At 41.9% G+C, this 8571-nt stretch overlaps 1 protein-coding gene across 1 annotated transcript in view; it reads left to right on the top strand.

Annotated features, from left to right (window-relative positions):
• AOPEP (aminopeptidase O (putative)) overlaps positions 1 to 8571 on the top strand; it is a 537030-nt gene that overhangs the window by 97479 nt on the left and 430980 nt on the right. The gene's annotated exons all lie outside the window — the stretch shown is intronic.

Below are 8571 nucleotides of genomic sequence, written 5' to 3'. Positions count from 1 at the left end.
ATCGACATCTTGGCTGAAACAATGCCTTTAAATGTACAAATGCGCTTTACACAATTGATGTGTGTATGGATTGTGATAAGAGTTGTATGAGCCCCTAATAACATGATTTAAAAAAAGAAGAAGAAGAAGAAAATGAGTTGTTAGATCATGGATTGAGGTGGAGGTCCATATAGGCTTTCAGTGGTCATTTTAAACCTTCAAAATGACACTACCATTTTTTACTTGCTGACTTTTAGCCAGACACAGGTGGCAGCACTTTCCAGGTGTAACAGTTTCATTGGCACATAATTTACCTATTATACAACTCAGTCGTTTAATCGTTCAGTCATATCAAGGAGAATTGTACAATCATTACCGCATCAATTTTAGAACATTCCCTTCCTCATGGTTAAACCCTCCCTCCTGGTTAAATCGCTTTAAAATGAGTTGTGCAATCACAAGCAGTTCTAGTGCTCCCTGCCCCTCCTGTCTTCATTGTTGACTCCCGAAATCCTCTCTTCCTCCCTATTGCCCACCCCCCATCTCTACATCCTCTATTAGCCCTTGTGTCAGTATTCTCTCTATGCATCCACTCCTCCTGTGCTTCACAAACTGGGAAACCCAAGAGAAACAGTGAAAGGCAAAAAGCAAAATAATGTGGTAAGGATAAAATTATATAAAGACAAAAATACAAATAATGAGTAAGAAAAAATAAGAACCTCATCAATACTCAAAAAGTCAGGTAAGAAATGTCTGTCGTGGAACAAGTAAGGGATACCTGCACCTAGACCATATTTAGGTCGGTTCTATAGAGAAGTCAACTGGCCAAGCGTCGAGTTCAATCCAATATAATCAAGGTTACAATGGTTTCTGCCAGTTTATAAGGCTGTTCTGGACTCTTGCCTGTGGGTAGAGTGGATCTGCCAGTGGCTCAGTCTGACTAGATACTCTGTAGATGGATTTTGGGCTCCCACTGCCTTCCATAGTCTTCTACAAATTGGATATTAATAATTTTAACTCTGATACTTTCCCCGTCACCATATTCAAATTTTGTAATTGTCTTCTTTCGATCACACAAGCTGGCATGCTTCTTCCGAGCAGACCTAGTTGACTCCTTGCTTAATGGCTGCTGTTTGAATACAAGCCTTGAAGACCTCAGACACTATTCTGATTGGTAGCCACGCACCAGCCACTTTCTTCACCACACTTTGCTGTAGCACCCTTATGTTCAGTGATCCTTCCGTGAAGGTGAGTGTGGAGCAAGGCTGTGTTATCAGAACTCAGTGGTCTTGAATTGGGGCTGGCGTTATGTAGGAGCCCAGACTCCATCTGCTTATCTGTGGGGTTTGCATATCTCAGGTTTACTTTGGCGGTCATAGTATGACAAAATCACAGCCCTATAAGACCAACTGCATCAATAGCAGCCATGAGCCAGCCAGCACCCCAACAAACAAAATACACACACCCAGAAAAAAAGAAAGAAAGAAGGGAAAAAAAGCAAGCTACACGTAGGAAGGCAGAAACCCATATAAACAAAGAAGTACAGCATTGTCAATCACCCCCCTGGTGGATAAGTCGATTGCACTATTATCATCATCATCAATTTTCCCAATGGCCCAGCACTCCAGACATTGTCGGCATGAGGAGTCTATGCGAGTACAGTTCCATCTTGAGCCACAAGCCACCAGTTTTTGTCCCACACAGATGAAATATATATATATATATTCTTTATAATGCTTGGATTGTATTCACTGAAATTAATAGGCATACATAAATAAAGGGATGAAGATTCAAACATAAACCCCTCATTCCCTCTCTGCACAGGCTATTCATAGAGATACCTCACACAGGAAGTCACACTTTCAAATCTCATAAGCAAATTTTAAGCAAAGGAGTCAATGTTGCCAGTCCAGGTAGATGCTGTGCCAGCTTCTTGCGAGGAAGTTGTAGGAGCTGTGGTCAATGACACTTCCTTCAGTGAGGGAACACTGCTAATATGCCTCTGCCCTGGGAACTCAATGACTAACAGGTGAAATATGTTTATGTGTGTTTGGTTATGTTAGAAGAATCCTCAGATTAAACACCTCTGTCCCTGCCTCACCTCCCCTGCCCACCATCCCCTACCCACACACATACCTTTTCACTTTTCAGGTTCCCTTTGAAAGAAAGCATAACTTTTGAAAAAGAAGCATCTAGTCTGATGGATTGCTTGGTATCCACCCAGCTCTTTTGGTTCCAGTGACTGCGGTTAGCACGGCATATGCACGGCCAGCCTTCCTTCCATGGAATCGGTCAGCCTCCTTTGAAGCATAGCATACCATGATGTTTTCATAAGGACCATAGGTTAAGGGAATCTTGCTGGGAAGGATGCTGTAAACTTTCAATTCAGTAGCAAGTTCTTCTTTATAATGGACTGAAGCTCTAAAAATTAGGATAGGCTCTTGTGCCTGTGTTACCTGTGCTGCTGTACTACAAATGTCACATGTAGGTAGCTCCTTGCAGTTGTGGAGGTTAGAAGTCTGAATTCAGGACCTGGCCCTAGGGGCAGGTAGGTCCTTTCATGTCTATTTCAGCTCCTAGTAGCTGCCAGCAATTGACATAGTGGGTTATCTACTGGACTGTTAATCACAAGGACGGCAGTTAAAAACCACCAGCCACTCTTCACGAGAAAGATGAGACTTTCTATCCCCCTAAAGACTGGCAGCCTCAGAAACCTCCAGGGGCAGTTCTACTCTCTCCTTTTGGGTGACTGGGTCAGAATTGACTTGATAGCAGTAAGTTTGAGTTTCTTGAGGTTTGTAGATGCATCTGTCTCCAGCATCTGCCTTTCTCTTCCCTTTTTGCATGTCTCTGTGTCTAATTGACTCTTTCCATGACTCAGAAATGATTAGGTTTAGGACCCACCACACTTTTTTCGCGATCTCATATGCATTACAAAAAGGTCCCTGTTGCCAAACAGGGTCAGTTTACAGGTACAAGAGTTAAGATTTCAATGCCTATTTGTTGAGGAGGGTGGGGCACATAATTCTAATCCATAACAAGTTATTTCTTGCTTTGGGAACCAAAAATCCAGGAGAAGGGAATGCACATAGAGGCACCAAAGGATGCTGAAATTGTGCGGCATTGCATCATGGTTCATCCTTGGGACTTTTAGAAGCAGCTCCATTTGGTCAGTTTCCCTATTTATAGGAAGTTACTTCTGGTGGAGAAAGCCCAGGAGCATGGTACACATGGTTAGTTCATCCCTGAAAAGGAAAAATATGTAGTCTTAGTAGAAATCCCTTCAGTGTTAGCTTGCTTGCTGCAGTGACCATAGGGAGTGGTGAGTTTCGGGAAGGACGCCACCGTGCCTTCTCTCTTAAGGCAGGCACGTGATAGTGCCTGAATTTGCTGATTGGGAAAGAGGAGGTAATTGCCCCTTCTTGTTTAGTAATTTGCTTACTTTAGTGTCTTCCCAGAGCTAGGCTCAACCTGTGAGCCATGACCCCTTTGGGGGTCGACCGACCCTTTCACAGGGGTCGCCCAATTCCTAACAGTAGCAAAATTACAGTTATGAAATAACAACGAAAATAATGTTATGGTTGGGGTGTCACCACCACGTGAGGAACTGTATGAAAGGGTCGCAGCATGAGGAAGTTTGAGGACCACTGTCCTAGCTTGTCCACTGGGATTTAGGCATTTTCAGTATGCACTATTGGGAGAAGAGAGGCATGAGCAGAAATTACTTTCATGCAGGAGTATTTAATCACTGTAGGAAACCCTCTCCCCCGCTCCCCCTCTGCCTCTCTGCTCTTTGAACAGGCATTACATTATGACTGTGGGCAGCCTGAAATTCTGAGAGCCCTTGAAGAGTCACTTGAATTTACAGTAGACTGTGTCTGAGCAAGGAATAAACTTTTTGTGTGTGGGGGTGGGGCCGGGCGGTGGGACGTTAGAGTTGTTTTTATTGCAACATATCCTGAGTTGACAGTATTCATTGGATCTTAATCTAGATATTCTCTCTTTAGTACTGAGGACAAGCCTATTTGAAATCTCGGCCATGATTTCCATGTTGCAGATAAGTATAATGAGGTTCGGAGAATACCTTGCTCATGGTCAAATATCTAGTGAGTAGCAATACTTAGAATCCCGTCAAAGCCTGACTCTTAGAGAGGTGATTTAACAGCTCAGCTGGGTACTTTTAAACCAACTCTGTTTGTGCCATTCCTGTCTCGTGTGAGACTGATCTACCGTCTCACCTGGAGACCCACTACCATAATAGAACCACTGTTGCATGTGTTATGTTGGAACAGAAAGTTCATGTTAGAACAGGAAAACAGAAATTGGGGGCACTGTTTTTTGCCATTGGTATTGGCTGCATATGTCTCTTTGGACAAGGCCTTATCTGTAGAATGAAGATTTTGTTGTGGGGGTTCTCAAATTCTTTATGGTCAAGAAATGCTCGGCTCCTTGCTTAATGACTCAGAATTGATCGATATTTTAGGGAAGCATATCAATTGAAAAATGCATGCCTTGGGAAGACTGGAGGAAAGCACAGAAAGAAGTTCATTATTTTGCTCTTATAGCCATATTCCTAAAAGATACAGAGTTCCAGGCTGCTAGCCTCCCTCACCCAGATATGCACCTTGCTTAACATGGGACGAAGAACACACTGGAAAATACTGCTAAAGTGGTCCGCTGACAGGCTGGAGGGTCAAACTCAACAGCCCCTCCAAGGGAGAATAATGAGGCTCACTGCTCCCATAAAGATTTATAGCCTCAGAAACCTTATATAGGATTGTATGGGTCAGAATTGACTGGCGGGTACTGGGTTTGGTTTGGGGAGGCAAGTGACTGAAAAAGAGAGTGGCCAGAGTGCCCGGAACAATCAGATGGGTTAGGATGGATAGAGTCAAGGGTGCTGCTTCAGGGGAGTCAGTGTGTGCCTCCATGCCCCTCCTAAGGGGCTATGACTAAGTTTTTCCTTCATTATCAGCAGGTTTGTCTGTCAAAAAAGGTATTGCTGACACAATAATAGGTTACATTTTCTTTTTCTTTTTTGATCATTTTATTGAGGGCTCTTCAATTGCTTATTACAATCCATACATCAATTGTATCAGGCATATTTGTACATATGTTGCCATCATTCTTTTCTAGACAGTTACTTTCTGTTGAGCCCTTGGTATGAGCTCCTCTAGCCACCCACCCCCCTTTTCCCTCCCCCACCCTTATGATCCCTTGATAGATTATAAATTAATATTATTTTCATATCTCTCACTGACCACTGTCTCTCTTCCATTATGGTTTCCATTGTCCTTTCCCCTGGAGGGAGATGAGTGGTTGTGTGTCGATAATTGTGATCGGTTCCCCCTTCCTCCCCTTACCTGCCCCTTCCCCCTACCCTTCTGGTATTGCTATTCCCAATCCTACTCCTGGGTTGCATGTGTAGTGAGCTCTTATCTACACCTGTGCACCTGCTCCAGTCTAGTCCGGAGTGAGAGGTATCACAGGGGTGAGGGTGGTGGGGGATGAGGAAGCCTCAAGGAGCAATAAGAATATTGTGTGTTTCATCGGTTACATTTTCTTAACCCTGCCCAGTGCTCATGCTTCTGAGGTGCCATCTGTAGTCATCAGAGGGTGGCCTTATGTTTTTGGCTGCCACATCTCTGGCTCCAAGCTCAGTTTGCCAACAAAGGTGCTCTGAAGTGCCAGCCGCAGTGGTGCTTTTGCTTACACCCACATCTGGTCCCCCTTGCCATTCCCAAACCCCTTTCAACTTCAAACCTTCCTAAGATCACCAATTTTAATCCACATAAATGTAACTTTTACAGGGCCTTATAGGCCACAAGCTTTCATTTGCCTAGAGTGTTCATCTGGGTCCCAGAAATTTGGCTGAAATATTGGTCACTGAACTTTTGATCACTGTTCATGTGGGCTAAATTATAGGGGAACATTCTCCCTTCTAGCTTTAGTCCCACACACTCTCCAGCCCATGCTGGGTGAGCATTTTAGTAAATGCTCTCGTTAGAGGCACTTAGATAAACTGTTAAGAGTTTATTAATTTTGTTAGGCTGCAGTAGAACCTTCTTTAACCACATGGGAGTCTTTGTATTATATTTAACTTCTAAAGGCCTTTGTTAAAACATTGTCTTCACTTTGGGACCCTGCCATTTAAGCACGGCATGGAAACTTGGATAAAGTCCAGAGGAGCTCAGCAAAAATGATTAAAGGCATGGAAAATCGCTTCCATGAAGAAGAAGAATGAAAAAAAAAGGGCAATAATGTTATTCATTCTAAAGAAAAGAGTGGGGGCAAGCAGAGAGGGTCATCTTTATAGTTAAGTACAGGCAGTCTCTGGAGGACGAACCAGCTCCATTCCTAAATCTGCCTTTAAGCAGAATTTGTATGTAAGTCAGAACAGTTAGGCACAGCTTATATCTAATGTTATGTAGTCAAATGACCACTTAATATATAGTATCCGGGGTAAGTCATAAGGTATTCCTACTTGGGTTCCAGTTCACATATGCATGGGTTTATCCCAAACAAAATGTGTTTAAACACGTCTCTGCAACCAGTGGATGGTTGCTGACAAATTAGTTCAGTAATGCGAGGGACTTTTAAAAGCTGATAGCAAAATTCCTTTATCTTTTCATTCCATTTTCATAAACTTTTTAAAGTCCATTTGTACATTTGTCTGAAGAGCCCTGGTGGTGTAGTGGGTTCCATGTTCGGCTGTTAATCACAAGGTCAGCAGTTCAAATCCACCAGCCACTCTACAGGAGACAGGTAAGGCTTTCTACTCCTGTGAAGATTTACAGTATTGGAAACCCAGAGGGGCAGTTCTACTCTGTCCTGTAGTGTCCCTTTAAGGCAGAAGTGACTCAATGGCAATGAGTTGTACACTTGTCTTAGTCTAGTTAGGGCACCATCAAAAAATAGGGATACTTTTATGTTATGGAAAATGAATTTGAGGACAAGACTAATATCAACAAAACCCAAATGAACATCTTCATAAAAGCATTGACACTTTGCAACAAGTTTATGGGAATGCTGCCCCATAGAAGAGAGAACACTTTTTAGATGGGTCAGATGGTTTGAAGAAGGTTAAGAAGACATCAAAGATGAACCAAGGGAAGGAAGAAACTGTGGCCCAAATCCAGAAACTAGCAGAAGAATGTAAAAAGCCATTGCTGCTACGGCTACTCAAGTTGGGATCTGCCAAGTCTTAGCAGTTTCAATTTTAAACAAACATCTTGTCCTCAGCTGGCGTTTGGCTCAATGGGTATTAAATACATTGCATGAAGATAAGCTAACACAAAGAACTGTTGTTGTTGTTGTTGTTGTTGTTTTCCCATCGGTCTTTTAAGCAAAATCTAAGTGAATGGCAATTTTATGGAACAAATTGTACCTGGGAATGAGTCTTAGATTTTTCGGTACCGCCCAGAGAGCGATATCCAATCATAAAGGAGGCTTTAGGGGCCTCTTCTTGGCCGCTCAATTGAAAACAGCTCAGAAGGCCATGTAACTACTTTCGGTGATTCCAAAGGGGTAATCTGAAATGCATTTTTTTATAAAAGGACACGAGGAAATCATGGGAACTTATTGTGAAGAAGTTTTAAGAAACTGAAAAATGGCATCAGAGAGGAAAAAAACAACAAAAAAGACCAGCTAGAAAGTTGTACTGAGGAATTTGTTTCTGTCACCTGCTCACTCTTCCAAGAGCAGCAAGGTCTGTCGGTGAGAATTTAGTTGAGAAACTTTACCCCATTCACCTGACAGCCCTGATATTACCCTTTCAGACCTCTTTTTGTTCCCAAACTAAAAGAACATTTAAAAGGAGCACAATTTGAGTTCCTCAAGGGTGCCCAAACTGACATTTTTATGTGGGATGAATTGAAGGGCACAGAATTCTATCGGGAAGAGTCAGCGTTATGTGCACACTGCTTTCCCGAGCAGATAGACAGAGACGGAGGATAAGCCAAGAGACAGTAGCTTTGTATTTTGATTTTTTTTTAATGAAGGTTTGTTTGTTTGTTTTCCCCTTTCTCCCTCCACTTTCCCCTTATCCTCATGGTATCTTTATTCTTATTGTTGTTGGCCCCAAGGGGTTTATCTATCTTTAATGAAGGTTTTTATAATTTTATAGCATTACTTTAAAAAAATCACCACCTATTTTATTGGCACTTCATCCATATATCATACACCTCAATAGTTCAATCATATCAAGAAGAGCTATACAATGTTTACCACAATCAATTGTAGAACATTTTCTTCTTCCTTGTACTCATTGTCATTAGTGTAACATATTTTTAATTGTGGCGAAAATATACACAACAAAACATTCTCCAATTCCACAATTTCTACATGTATAATTCAGTGCCATTGATTATACTCTTTATGTTGTACAACCATTATTGATATCCTTTTCCAAATTATTCCACCACCGTTAACATAAACTCAATGTCCCCTAAGCAAAAACTCTTCCTTTTTCTTTCATGATTACCATTGGTCAACTTTGGTTTCTTTCTTTCTTTCTTTTTTTAAGTAGTTTTCACACTTCCATACTTGTTGTTTTGTTTGTTTGTTTTTAAGTCATTTTATTGGGGGCTCTTA

Source organism: Echinops telfairi, unplaced genomic scaffold (assembly GCF_000313985.2).
Source record: "Echinops telfairi isolate 266 unplaced genomic scaffold, ASM31398v2 ScPeMD7_27;HRSCAF=92, whole genome shotgun sequence".
Lineage (NCBI taxonomy): Eukaryota > Metazoa > Chordata > Mammalia > Afrosoricida > Tenrecidae > Echinops > Echinops telfairi.
This window is presented reverse-complemented; position numbering and strand designations above follow the sequence as displayed.